This window comes from Malaclemys terrapin, chromosome 1 (genome assembly GCF_027887155.1).
Source record: "Malaclemys terrapin pileata isolate rMalTer1 chromosome 1, rMalTer1.hap1, whole genome shotgun sequence".
NCBI lineage: Eukaryota > Metazoa > Chordata > Testudines > Emydidae > Malaclemys > Malaclemys terrapin.
In genome coordinates, this window is record NC_071505.1 from 213,061,785 (window position 1) to 213,074,258 (window position 12,474).

The following is a 12,474-nucleotide window of genomic DNA, read 5'->3' on the forward strand; positions in this document are numbered from 1 at the left end:
TTACTTTCTGGTCCGGGAAGAAAGTCCCTTCCTCCAGCTTTCGAAACAGACCAGAGTTCCTGAAGACGCGAGCATCATGTACCTTTCCCAGCCATCCCACGGTGATGTTGGTGAAACGTCCCTTGTGATCCACCAGGGCTTGCAGCAGCATTGAAAAGTACCCCTTGCGGTTTACGTAGTCGGTGGCTTGGTGCTCCGGTGCCAAGATAGGGATATGGGTTCCGTCTATGGCCCCACCACAGTTTGGGAATCCCATTTCAGCAAAACGATCCACTATTGCCTGCACGTTGCCCAGAGTCACTACCCTTGATATCACCAGGTCTTTCATTGCCCTGGCAAATTGGATCACAGCAGCCCCCACCGTAGATTTGCCCACTCCAAATTGATTCCCGACTCACCGGTAGCTGTCTGGCGTTGCAAGCTTCCACAGGGCTATCGCCACTCGCTTCTCAACTGTGAGGGTTGCTCTCATCTTGGTATCCTGGCGTTTCAGGGCAGGGGAAAGCAAGTCACAAAGTTCCATGAAAGTGGCCTTACGCATGCGAAAGTTTCGCAGCCACTGGGAATCGTCCCACACCTGCAGCACGATGCGGTCCCACCAGTCTGTGCTTGTTTTCCGGGCCCAGAATCGGCGTTCCACGGCATGAACCTGCCCCAGTGACACCATGATTTCCACATTGCTGGGGCCTGTGCCTTGTGAGAGGTCTATGTCCATGTCAATTTCCTCTTCACTCTCTTCGCCGCGCTGCAATCGCCTCCTCGGCTGGTCTGGGTTTCGCCTTGGCATGTCCTGGCTCTATACTCCAGGACAATGCGCGTGGTGTTCATAGTGCTCATAATTGCCGCGGTGATCTGAGCGGGCTCCATGATCCCAGTGCTAGCTATAGCGCCTGGTCAGAAAAAAGGCGCGAAACTAGTATCTGATGGACCAGGAGAAGGAGGGAGGGCGGGAGGGAGGGAGGGCCGAGTGACGACATGGCGTACAGGTACAGGAACAGGGAATTAAAATCAAGAAAGGTGGCTGTGCATCAGGGAGAAACACAAACAACTGTCACACAGAATGGTCCCCCCAAAGATTAAACTGAAAACCCTGGGCTTAGCAGGCCATTGATTTCACGGAGGAAGGGGAAGCAAATGAATACAGAACAAATCTATTTTTTACATCTTAAGCTGGCAGCTGACGGTGCAGCATGACTGATAGCCTCTGCAGTACGATGACGACGGATACCAATCGTAATATACCATCTTCTACCAAAAGGCAAGGGGCTGCTGCTGTGTAGCAATGCAGCCCCACGTCTGCCAGCCCCACGTCTGCCAGCACCCAGATCGCCCTCGGCCTCTTCTGGGTGCTTAGCAGACAATACTGGGCAATTGGCAGAAAATAGTATACTACGACTGATAGCCATCATCATCGAGACAGTAGCATGTCTGCCCAGGTGCCCATGATTGACAGCCACTGCAGTACGACGACGATGGATACCAGTCGTAATATACCATCTTCTACCAAAGGGCAAGGGGCTGGTGCAATGCAGCCCTACGGCTGCCAGCCCCACGGCTATTAGTCATGCTACACCGTCTACCGCCAAAAGGCAGTTAGCAGCTGCTGCTGTGTAGCAATGCAGTCCCACGTCTGCCGGCACCCAGAGGACATATGGTGACGCTGAGCTCAGCTGAGCTGAGCGGGCTCCATGCTTGCCGTGATATGTTGTCTGCACAGGTAACCCAGGTAAAAAGGCGCTATTGTCTGCCGTTGCTGTGACGGAGGGGGAGGGGCCTGACGACATGTACCCAGAACCTCCCGCGACACTGTTTTGCATCATCCGGGCATTGGGATCTCAACCCAGAATTCCAATGGGGGGCGGAGACTGCGGGAACTGTGGGATAGCTACCCATAGTGCAATGCTCCGGAAGTCGACGCTAGCCTCGGTACTGTGGACGCGGTCCGCCGACTAGAGCACTTAGAGCATTTTATGTGGGGACACACAATCGGCTGTATACAACCGATTTCTATAAAACCGGCTTCTATAAATTCGAACTAATTTCGTAGTGTAGACATACCCTCACCTAGAATCTAAGGCCCCGATCCAGGAAAGCACTAAGTAGGTATATAATTTCGAGGATGTGACTAGTCTGACTTGTCACATCTTTACACAATTTGTATTTGTATGACCTAAATGTCTTATTAACAAAAACGTTAACAAATGCAGTAACCAAGTTCCACTACTAACAATAGAAACAAGCACTTTTATCAGAGTTAACCTCATTCTAGAATCAGATCAAGGGGACAAGTTTGCAAAAGAATTTAAGCTTAAGCTTAAGAACCAGAACCCAATTTGAGAATTTCTTCTAGCACAAAAAGTTTCAGGATAATCCAGTCTGTATCATAATTCAGCCCTCAGAGAGGAGAGGCAAACAAAACCCCAAACAAACGAAGAAAAAAAACATAGTAGTTTGCATTGTAGTACATGTAACTGTGCCAGTATCCCATCTAAGAATCATGGTAGTAGACCATCATGTACCATGTTTTACTTGTACTTGTAACTGGACTGTTTAATTCAATATATGTAAGAAATGCAATGAACTTTATATTGAATAAAAGAGACTTTTAAATTAATGCTTTGTTAAACATTTGCAGCTGCTCCTGTGGCACTAATAGGGATAAGTGACGTAGCAATTTTAGGTAATATTTATTGATATGTTCATTACCCCAATTCAAACAAACGTAAAAGGGAAGTACATAAAGGGAATATAAGGCCCATGGACAACAAACTGAAAAACTGACAGAAAAGCACGTAGATTAATTTTTTGTATTTATTTATAAAGACACAATTAATTGTTTTTTTCACCTCATGGAATACTAAACAACTGTCAGGACAATCAACAACCAAACATGGCTCATAAGGTTGTACAAAATCACAGCACACAGTGAAAGGGATTGTTACTTTCAAAGTATGAGTTATTGGTTTAACACATTTTGGTGACTGGGAACACTTTAGGAACCATACTTCCAGGCAATGCATACCCGCTATTCCCTTTTCCTCTGCAACTAAAAACCACATGTGGGTAAGGCTCATTGACTGAAAACAATGAGAGAAAGAAATTCAACTATTTTTAAGTGCTATAAAAGGTACACAAAATCGTCTTAATGAACATAGCACTGTGGCAAAAAGAGACCAATTTCTTAGTGGAAGGTGAATTCTACAATGAGATTACTACAATCCAAAGCATTCAAAGAATGTACTAAAGCTGAATACTAAGACATTTCTGTATTTGAATGGCAATGGGTGAATCAGCACATGCTGTACTGGACATATAAACAGGAATACTAAATTGCGTTCCAGGGCACAAGCATACACAGCTGAGAGCAGTAAGGCTTATAGGTCCCAATTCAGCTGTCCATACCTATTCAGCAACGCACTTGATTTTAGGCACATACTTACATCCCATTACAACAGGATTTAAGTATGTGTTTAAGTGCTTTGAGGAGTAGCTTTCCTCAGTTGAGGTCACAGTTTTTGCACTTCAAAGGAATTAATTTCCTTAATCTACCTTCTTGGTGTGAAAGTTAAGAACTCCTACTTTTCGCTAAGGAAAACATTCATCAGCCTGCTATTGTAGATTACCACCTTTTTTCTCCTTATTAAGCATAGGTAGAAAGAGTAGGGCTTCTAATTCACTTTTTTACTCTGCTTTTTTCACATATAGGACACCAGGATGCTAAATTGTCAAACTAGTGAGGATCTCAGCCTGTTAATTCTTCTCTATGCATCAGACTGCCAGGTTGGAAAACATCTCCCCACCACAAGATGTTTTTGTTCCCATTTCCTAATGTTTAACATAGATTGTAGAAGTAATTTAAGCAATTGATATGCAAGCTGTGGGGAGAAAACATGGATCATGTTACGGTTCAGCAGCTGTGAAAGAGAGATTGAGTAACCTGTCCACACGAGGCTAGGACAAACACCACACTAAGAAATCCATTGTTCCCTGTAGAAATATCTAGTACACGATTAACACCCTTGTAAAAATACTGTGGTGGTTACTGCACAAAATATCAACTAAATTTTCTTCAATTCTTAATTGAACATTTCTCTGCTACATTATGGTACATGAGCCTTTGATGAAGAATCCCTTAAGAGTTTTGAGAACAATCAGTCCTTTCCCAATCCAACTCTCTAAACACAAACACTTCATAGATTATAGACATCACTCTTACTATTTATTAAGAACCAATAATGTTTCTCTCAGCTAGGGTGACCAGGTGTCCTGTTTTCGACCGGAACACCCAGTCCAAAAGGTGTCCTGGTGGCTCAGGTCAGCACTGCTGACCGGGCCGTTGACTGTTCAGTTAGCAGCACTGCATAACGGGGCAGGCAGGCTCCTTGCTAGTCTCCATGCCAGGCAGCTCGCAGGAAGCAGCTGGCATGCCTCCCTCCGGCTCCTACACGGAGACGCAGCCAGGGGGCTCCGCCCGCTGCCCCCGCCCCAAGCCCAAGGAACCGCAGCCAATGGGAGCTGCAGGAGCAGCGCCTGCAGATGGGGCAGCGTCCAGAGTCACTGGCCATGACTCCACATAGGAGCTGGAGAGGGACATGCCGCTGCTTCCAGGAGCTGCTTGATGTAAGCGTCGTCCGGAGCCTGCACCCCGACCCCCTCCCGGGTCCCAACCGCCTGCCACAGCCCCATCCCTGATTCCCCTCCTGCCCTCTGAACCCCTCGATCCCAGCCCAGAGCACTCTCCTGCATCCCAAACCCCTCATCCTCAACCCCACACCAGAGTCCACACCCCCAGCCAGAGCCACCTCTTGCACCCCAAATCCCTCATCTCTGACCCCACACCAGAGCCTGTACTCCCAGCTGGAGCCCTAACCCCCTCTCGCATCCCAACCCACTACCTCAGCCTGGAGCCCCCTCCTGCACTCTTAACTCCTAATTTCTGGCCCCACCCTGGAGCCTGCACCCCCAGCAGAAGCCCTCACGCCCCCCATACACCCAAGCCCCCTGAGCCAGCCTGGTGAAAATGAGCAAGTGAGTGAGGATGGGGAGAGCGAGCAACAGAGGGAGGGGAGATGGAATGAGCGAGGATGGGGCCTCGGAGAAGGGGTGGGAAATGGGCGGGGTCTCGGAGGAGGGGCAGGGAGCGGAGCAAAGGTGTTTGGTTTTGTGTAAGTAGAAAGTTGGCAACCCTACTATCAGCTCTGCATAACACACAACATACAGACAGCTCCCCCCCCCAGAGGATTTACAATCTAAACAAGACAGAATAGAGAAATGTATTGGGAAGCCCAGATTCAGTAATAATTAGGAATTTTCTTTACAGTTTATTATATTGACTCATATTCTGGATAACAGAAAATAAGTGAGAGACAAGGGGGGAGAGGTAGTATCTTTTACTGGAACACATTCAGTTGAGACACACACAAAAATAGGTTTTCAGAAGTGGTTTCTTTGTCAGAAAGACAGCAGTTTGGTGGACTAGAATTAGGAGGACAATCCAAACAGAGGGCAACGTGGCAGAACATACAGATGGATACGGGAAAAGCAGGTAAACAGAGCATCAAAATTATATCATTGGGGCAGGTGATGAGAGACCATATACACAAACTATTTTAGTGCTACTACATGTCACAAAAGGGCCATTCTCTATTAAGTGTGTTCATGAAACGGTGGCATTATAATGTAGAGCAGAAGCAACTCTTTTCTGGAAGCTAAAATGGTGGATGTTATCTTTTAAATCAAGTTTTCCCATGCCAGAGCCATAGTCAAAAATAGTTATGCTGGAATGTGAGGTAGAACATGATTTGAAGAAACAGGTCCTCTCTTAACTGAAACTTGAAAGGTCCTTGATTTTGCAGGAGCTTCCCACTTAGGAAAAAAATAATAGACTAGTGCATAGGCATAATTGAGGAACTGGGAGTCCTTGCCCAATTTTAGGTGAAGACAAAGACAACTTTTTTGTTTGTCAGGTCAGAATACAGCTAAACCTTATGGCAGGAATAATGGTGTTCTGATTAAGAAACTGAACTGGCCTAGACTGGGACTCAGTTCAGGTTTTAGTTCCTGGCTCTGCTGTGCACTTCCTGTGTGCCATTGGACAAGCCACTTAAGCTCTCTGTGCCTCAATTCCTCACCTGTAAACTGGGTTTAATATTGTTGTGAGGATAAGTACATTAATGTTTGAAAGGTCCTCAGATTCACAAATCTATGGTTCATTTCAGAACTTTAAGTGAGACCCATAGGTGCTAGAACTACGGATGCTGGGGGTGCTGCTGCTCCCCCTGGCTTGAAGTGGTTTCCATTATATACAGGGTTTACAGTGTGGCTCTCAGCGCCCCCACTATAAAAATTGTTCCAGCACCTCTGGTGGGACTGCAAAGATATGGACCATAGAAAGTGGAGGGAACACATTGGAAGCAGTGTGAAGGAATAAAAAAAAGAGACCAAAATACAAGAACAATGAATTAGCCATGTCCCAACTGAAGAAAAGATGACCTCTAAAGGCTGCTGCACTGCTCAATAGTCAGGGATTCCGGGGTGTTCTCTCAAGCGGCATCTCTATGACATCACTGTTCTGCAATTTTCTTACTGCCTCAGGACAAAGGGACCCAACCATGCGGTGTGCATAGGTGCCACTAAGAGTACAATTTGGGTTGTAAAACCTTAAAAATGGTGCTGCAGATAGAAACAACAATAGTTTGAGCCTCAGAAGCCTGAGTTTATGATGCTCACAGAAAAAAATGATTAACTGCATATATTTGATATGGAACTCAATGAAAGATGGTTCAGATGGAACCCGACAATTGCAATTAATTTTTACAGGGTACATTCAATGGGGCTGTACAAGAGCGACCCCAACCAGAACTTTCGCAAACAATTCTGACGAGGATTCAAAGGATGGAACAAAATTTTCAGGGTTAGCAGGAATAAAAACGTACTTTTCAATAAAGTCAGCAAATATAACCAGATAACTTCTTACTCAGTAGATTCGTGTATCATTTTTACAAAGTGGTTTTACACCATAGAATTGCTATGCACTGAGACTGTGTGGCCATAACCACAGTTCACTGAGCTTTCACTTCCTAAACCAGTCTGCAATATAAGATTCCATTCTAGTTTGCCTTAATTTTATGTTTATCTCCAGCACACCCACAATTTTTAACCTCAGTTTTATTTTCCATTTAATTTGTAATCTGTCTTACATTTAAAGTGTCTCAGTCAGCTCCGTGTTTTTTGCAGTTCATTTTTGGAAGGTGAAAGTTTTATTGTGTCTTTTTTTCATTCCTTTGAACAGTTTTTTCTGATTATTTAGTTTATTTTCCTTTTGACGAGCTTTTTTTATTGACACTGTTCCAATTTTCCTAGGTCTTTTGTCTATCTATGTTTTTCCTTTGAATATTTTAATAAAAAGGTGTAAAATAGCACTCTCTACTCCAGTGATTCTCAAACTGGGGGTCATGATCCCTCAGGGGGTTGTGAGGTTATAATGCTTTGCCTCCAGGATTTATAATGCTTTGCTTCCAGCATTTATAATAGTGTTAAATATAAAACAAGTGTTTTTAATTTATAAGGGGGGCGCACTCAGTGGCTTGCTGTGTGAAAGGGGGTCACCAATACAAAAGTTTGAGACCGACTGCTCTTCTCATTACACTGGTTGCTTCAGCTCTGTGTTATCTATAACTTTGCTGCTTCATGGCCAGAAACACAAAACGGTGCCTAACTGGTTTTTTTCTTCTTCTCCCCTATTTCAGAGAGGTTTTCAATTAAAAAAAAGTGCCTCCATTTTTGAAGGTTGTGTGTTATGGCTAGTAACCATTCAATAGAGATAATGAGAAATACATTCCACAGGATTGTTACAAGTGATCTTTAGAGAGACAGGGAGGGTGAGCCAATATCTTTATTGAACCAACTTCTGTTGGTGAGAGACACAAGCTTTTGAGCTACACAGAGCTCTTCTTTAGGTCTGGAAAATGTACTCAGAGTGTCACAGCTAAATACAAGGTGGAACATATTGTTTAGCATAAGTAGTTAGCACATATTTCAAGGGATCCAAAGATGACCTTTGTAATTAGGTACCAGACAGACAGACAGCACTGAAGACTCCCCTCTACAGGACAGAATGCATCAGTCCTATAAGACAGAAAAAACAGGAATCTACCGTGCCAGATAAGAAGAATTTATAATAGTAGTATATATTAATAATCTCAAGAGAAAATAAGTTCCTGTGACTGCAGAAACAATGGCTCACAGTAACTCTGAGATAGGTTTTAACAGTAATTGTATGGGATACCCAAATGGCCAAAACATAATAATTCTGTAATACCTGAACATATTTCCTTAAACAAAAATACGTCCATACATATGGGGCAGTATTATTTGACCCATGGGCTTGATATAAGCCAATAGAAGGCAGCGATTCAAGGCAGCTGTTTGATTGCCAAGGCCTTTATTCCAAGCTAGTTGGCATCTAAATGTACCCAAAGATGTTTTTTTAAGAAAACAAAGCTCTAACAGGCAAAAGATCAGAGGATCAGGGAAAAGAGTACAAAAACATGACTATAAAACATTAGGACAACACCCTTCTAGAAGCAGAGGAGAATTCTATGGCTTGGTGAGAAAGAAGGAAGTCAAAGTGTTCTTGTAAGCAAACCACAACCATCTTAATGTTCTGAGCCCTGAGACTTTTCAGGGCGCCTGGATCAGATTCCCATGTAGACACCTAAAACAGCCAGACTGACCCATCTGTAAATGGAGGTTTGGAAGCCTTCTACAAAAAAATCCCAATCCCTACTATTAAGTTAAACCAAAAGACTTTAAAAACTTGGCAAAAATATAAATTTTAAATTATGCCCTGATGCTCATTGATCAGTCACTGGAAGAAGCAGATTCTAGAGTAATGGACCCTCCACGAAGAATGGCCTGATACCAGCCATGGCCAGTTTAACCCTGGGAACCAACAGTGAGAGTAACCCAACAAATCAGAAGTCTCAACAGACCATGGGAAAAAAGGCAATCTCTCAGATATCTGGGCCCAGCTCATTTAGGTCTTTATAGGCTGTAACCAACATGTTGAAATTGCATTCAAAAATGAACAAACTGCTACTGCAGAGATGGAGCTCAAGTTTTATGTGCTCTCCACCCAAGAAGCAAGCTGGTGCATTTAGACCCAGCTGGAGCCACTAGTTGCTTTTTCCAGAGTGGCCGCAGGTAAATGTGCGTATCAGTGATCCAGTCTGGATGTTACAATGGCATGTATCTCTGTGTTCATGTCCACGTTATTCCTTTTGATTAATTCCTTTGTCACAGATGGATATAGGTGCTATAAGCCATAGCTGCCACCCGAGAATCCAAGGACAGGAATATATCAAATCACTCCAGGGCTGCAAATTATTGTCAGAGGGGAGGCACGCCTACAACCCTCACCCTTTCACCTTGATGCCTCCCTTTCATTTTATATGGGGCAAGTCTATGCCAGCTTAATCACAAATGTCCCCGCATCTCTCTCAGACACTGAAAGCACAATAGTGAAGTTACATGAAAAATAAGATTGGATATAAAATGCAGATTTCCCTAAGGCTAGCCTTGAGAAGCAGTCAGACACTGCTATAAAAGCATCATATAGAAAATGTCTTCAGGTCTTCAAGGCCATAAAGAAACACTAGAAAAACACTCCCACTGAGAGAACCTATCAAAAAATACTGCTAGAACTAATCAACAAAAAAATGCAGCCCATTTTATCTTAGGTAGCTCCAACCATCATAGTATCTCTGAAACAGCAAAGTCTGGGGCTCAGCTTTGACTGTCAGGACTAATAGTAGCAAAACCATATCTGTGTAAAAGAAAAAAATCTTTCTGTCTCCCCCAGTTGCCATTTAACAGGAAGTGACAGAACCCTATGGATCTCCAGACATTCATTCTCTTAAGGAGGAATAATACATAACCATTAACCCGCCCCCTTGAGACATCTGAAAGAGGAAAAATGGACCTACTAAATGAAAAATATTATATACTAGAAGAAAATCTTAAAATTTCACAAAAACATACACAAGAATGTTTAAATTACATACCTGTCCAAAATATCTATTTACTGTATAATTAAGTGAAATTCAAATATTGTTTCTAGAAAGCCCCATTCAGGTACTAAAGACAACATTTTCAAAAGTAGCCTCTCATTTTGGCTGCCCTAATTCCTGAGTGCCTTAAAATGTGAAATGCCTTGAGATTCCATTGTCAGAGGTGCCGAGCAGCCACAGCTCCAGAGGAGCTCAAAAGGACAAGTAACAGAAATTAAAATTGGGAACTATATTTTTAAGATGATTTTAACTCTCTCAATTTTTTGTTTGCCTGTAGTATTATCTATGACTGATATAATGTGGCTGCCTTTATAAATAATCTTCTTATAATTTCAGTAAAGAATGACAGGGCATGGATTGCTGGGCCACATCCACTTATCAGTGGGCCTTTGGCTTTGTGTCTAATCCTAAAGTATGCAATCTTGGCATAACCTTGGATATCATGTCACACATTAGCGCTCAAATGGAACAACTATTATGTTGAATTTGGATTTCAGATTATTGGATTATTCCTCAAGAAAAAGCATAAGGGCATGTGTGTTTTCATCTAGAGTTTATGTTTATAGAGGCAGAGAAATCAATTGTCAGCTGACCTCATCACCTTCTAAGAGTCTCTTGCCATTAGTAAGTCTAGTACATCTACATTATAAACTAAAATCAATAGCACAATCATAGGTGATGACTCTGTGGGTGCTCCGGGGTTGGAGCACCTCTGGGGAAAAAATGGTGGAAGCTGAACACCCACCATCAGACCTCTTCCCTCCCCCAGCGCCTCCCGCCCGCCGGTGGGCCCCGACGATCAGCACCTCCCACATGCTGCGATCAGCTGTTTCATGGCGTGCAGAAGGCTCGGGGGGAGGGAGAGGAGCGAAGACGTGGTGCACTCAGGGGAGGGGGAGGAATGGGGTGGGAAGAGGTGTGGTGGGAGTGGGGACTTAGGGGAAGGAGCAGAGTAGGGGTGGGGCCTGGGGCTAAGCCAGGGGTTGAGCACCCCCCGGCACATAGGAAAGTAGGCGCCTGTGATAGCACTACAAAGGACAACTTACAATAGCTAGGGCAATTATATTTTAGAAATAATAAAAAGTTAATTTATTTTAAAACATTTTCAATTAAAAACCCCTACATTTCATAACACCCAACAGTCTTTTGGACTCAAACATTTTAAGGGTCACACACATTTTTTGTGGCAGAAGTGGTGCAACAGCATGTGTAATTATAGTACAAGTTGTAATGTGCTGCAGCAGGTAAGCAGGAAACTGTAGCCTTATGTTATTGGCATCTTTTAAGATTAAGAGTGCTAGGCCTTAAAGTATTTATGATTAACCCTCAACAAAGAAGAGCTAAAGTATTTTAAAAAGGCAAGTTAAAACAAGCTAAAACTAGGTAAGTTTGAAGTGTAACTTTTAAAAATGCCTTCAATAAGGTTATTCTCAGTAGAGACTTAACTATTGATGTGCTTTTGTAAGTGCAGATATGAGAAATCAGAAAATATTTCTAAAGATATATTAAACAAAATGGTTCTTAAAGAACTTTTCCTGCTTTTTAAAATAGGTGTCTACATTGGGTTCCAAAGTCTATATTTAGGCATTTAAGTAAACTGGCTTTTCAAAAATGCAGAACTGCCAGGTCACTGGGAGCTTCCAGGTGCTCTGCCTTTTGGTAAACCAGGTTATACTTATTACATAATAAATAATAATAACACCCAGCTCCTACCTAGGGCTTTTCATCAGGAGAGCTCAAAGTGCTTTACAAAACAGGTAAGTATCATTTATATTTTATAGGGTAGCTGAGGCACAATGACTCACCCAAAGTCACCCAGCAGGTTAACAGCAGAGCCAGGATTAGAATCCAGGTCTCCCGAGTCCTGTTCAGTACTCGGTCCACTAAAACATCACCCCTCCTGGTGCCTAAATATGGTCTTAGAAGTCTAACATTAGGCATCCATTTTTTTTTTTTAATTCTGGTTGTAATGCTATTGCCAAACTTAAAGGAAAACACAATATCTATATTATTTACACCAGAACCAACAAATTACTCCTTAAACTGCAAGATGTCTCTTTTCTATTATTTGTTTTCCAATTTTAGCCCAATCTTTTCAAACTTCAAGACAAGCAGTCAATGGCAGTTACAGTTCCTACAGCAAAAGCAGGACTTTGAAGAATACATTCTTAAAAGCTGGACAGGTACATACCTCACTTAAAACAAACCACTTCTGTCCAGAGTGTTTCTTTTAGGGGACAAAGGTAATTTTCCTGACAAAAAGAAAAGAAAGTATCTGTCTGGATTTTCAGAATCTCCCACTCTGCCACACACTTTTTTTTTTTTTTTTGCTTAATCTACAGTGCATCACAGCTTCAGTTGGTGATACATGAATATGAATTCCCCTTTACCAACTGCATATTTA

General features: G+C 42.9%; 1 protein-coding gene across 6 annotated transcripts in view; it reads right to left on the minus strand.

Annotated features, from left to right (window-relative positions):
* CNKSR2 (connector enhancer of kinase suppressor of Ras 2) overlaps positions 1-12,474 on the minus strand; it is a 355,628-nt gene that overhangs the window by 257,269 nt on the left and 85,885 nt on the right. The window lies entirely within an intron of this gene.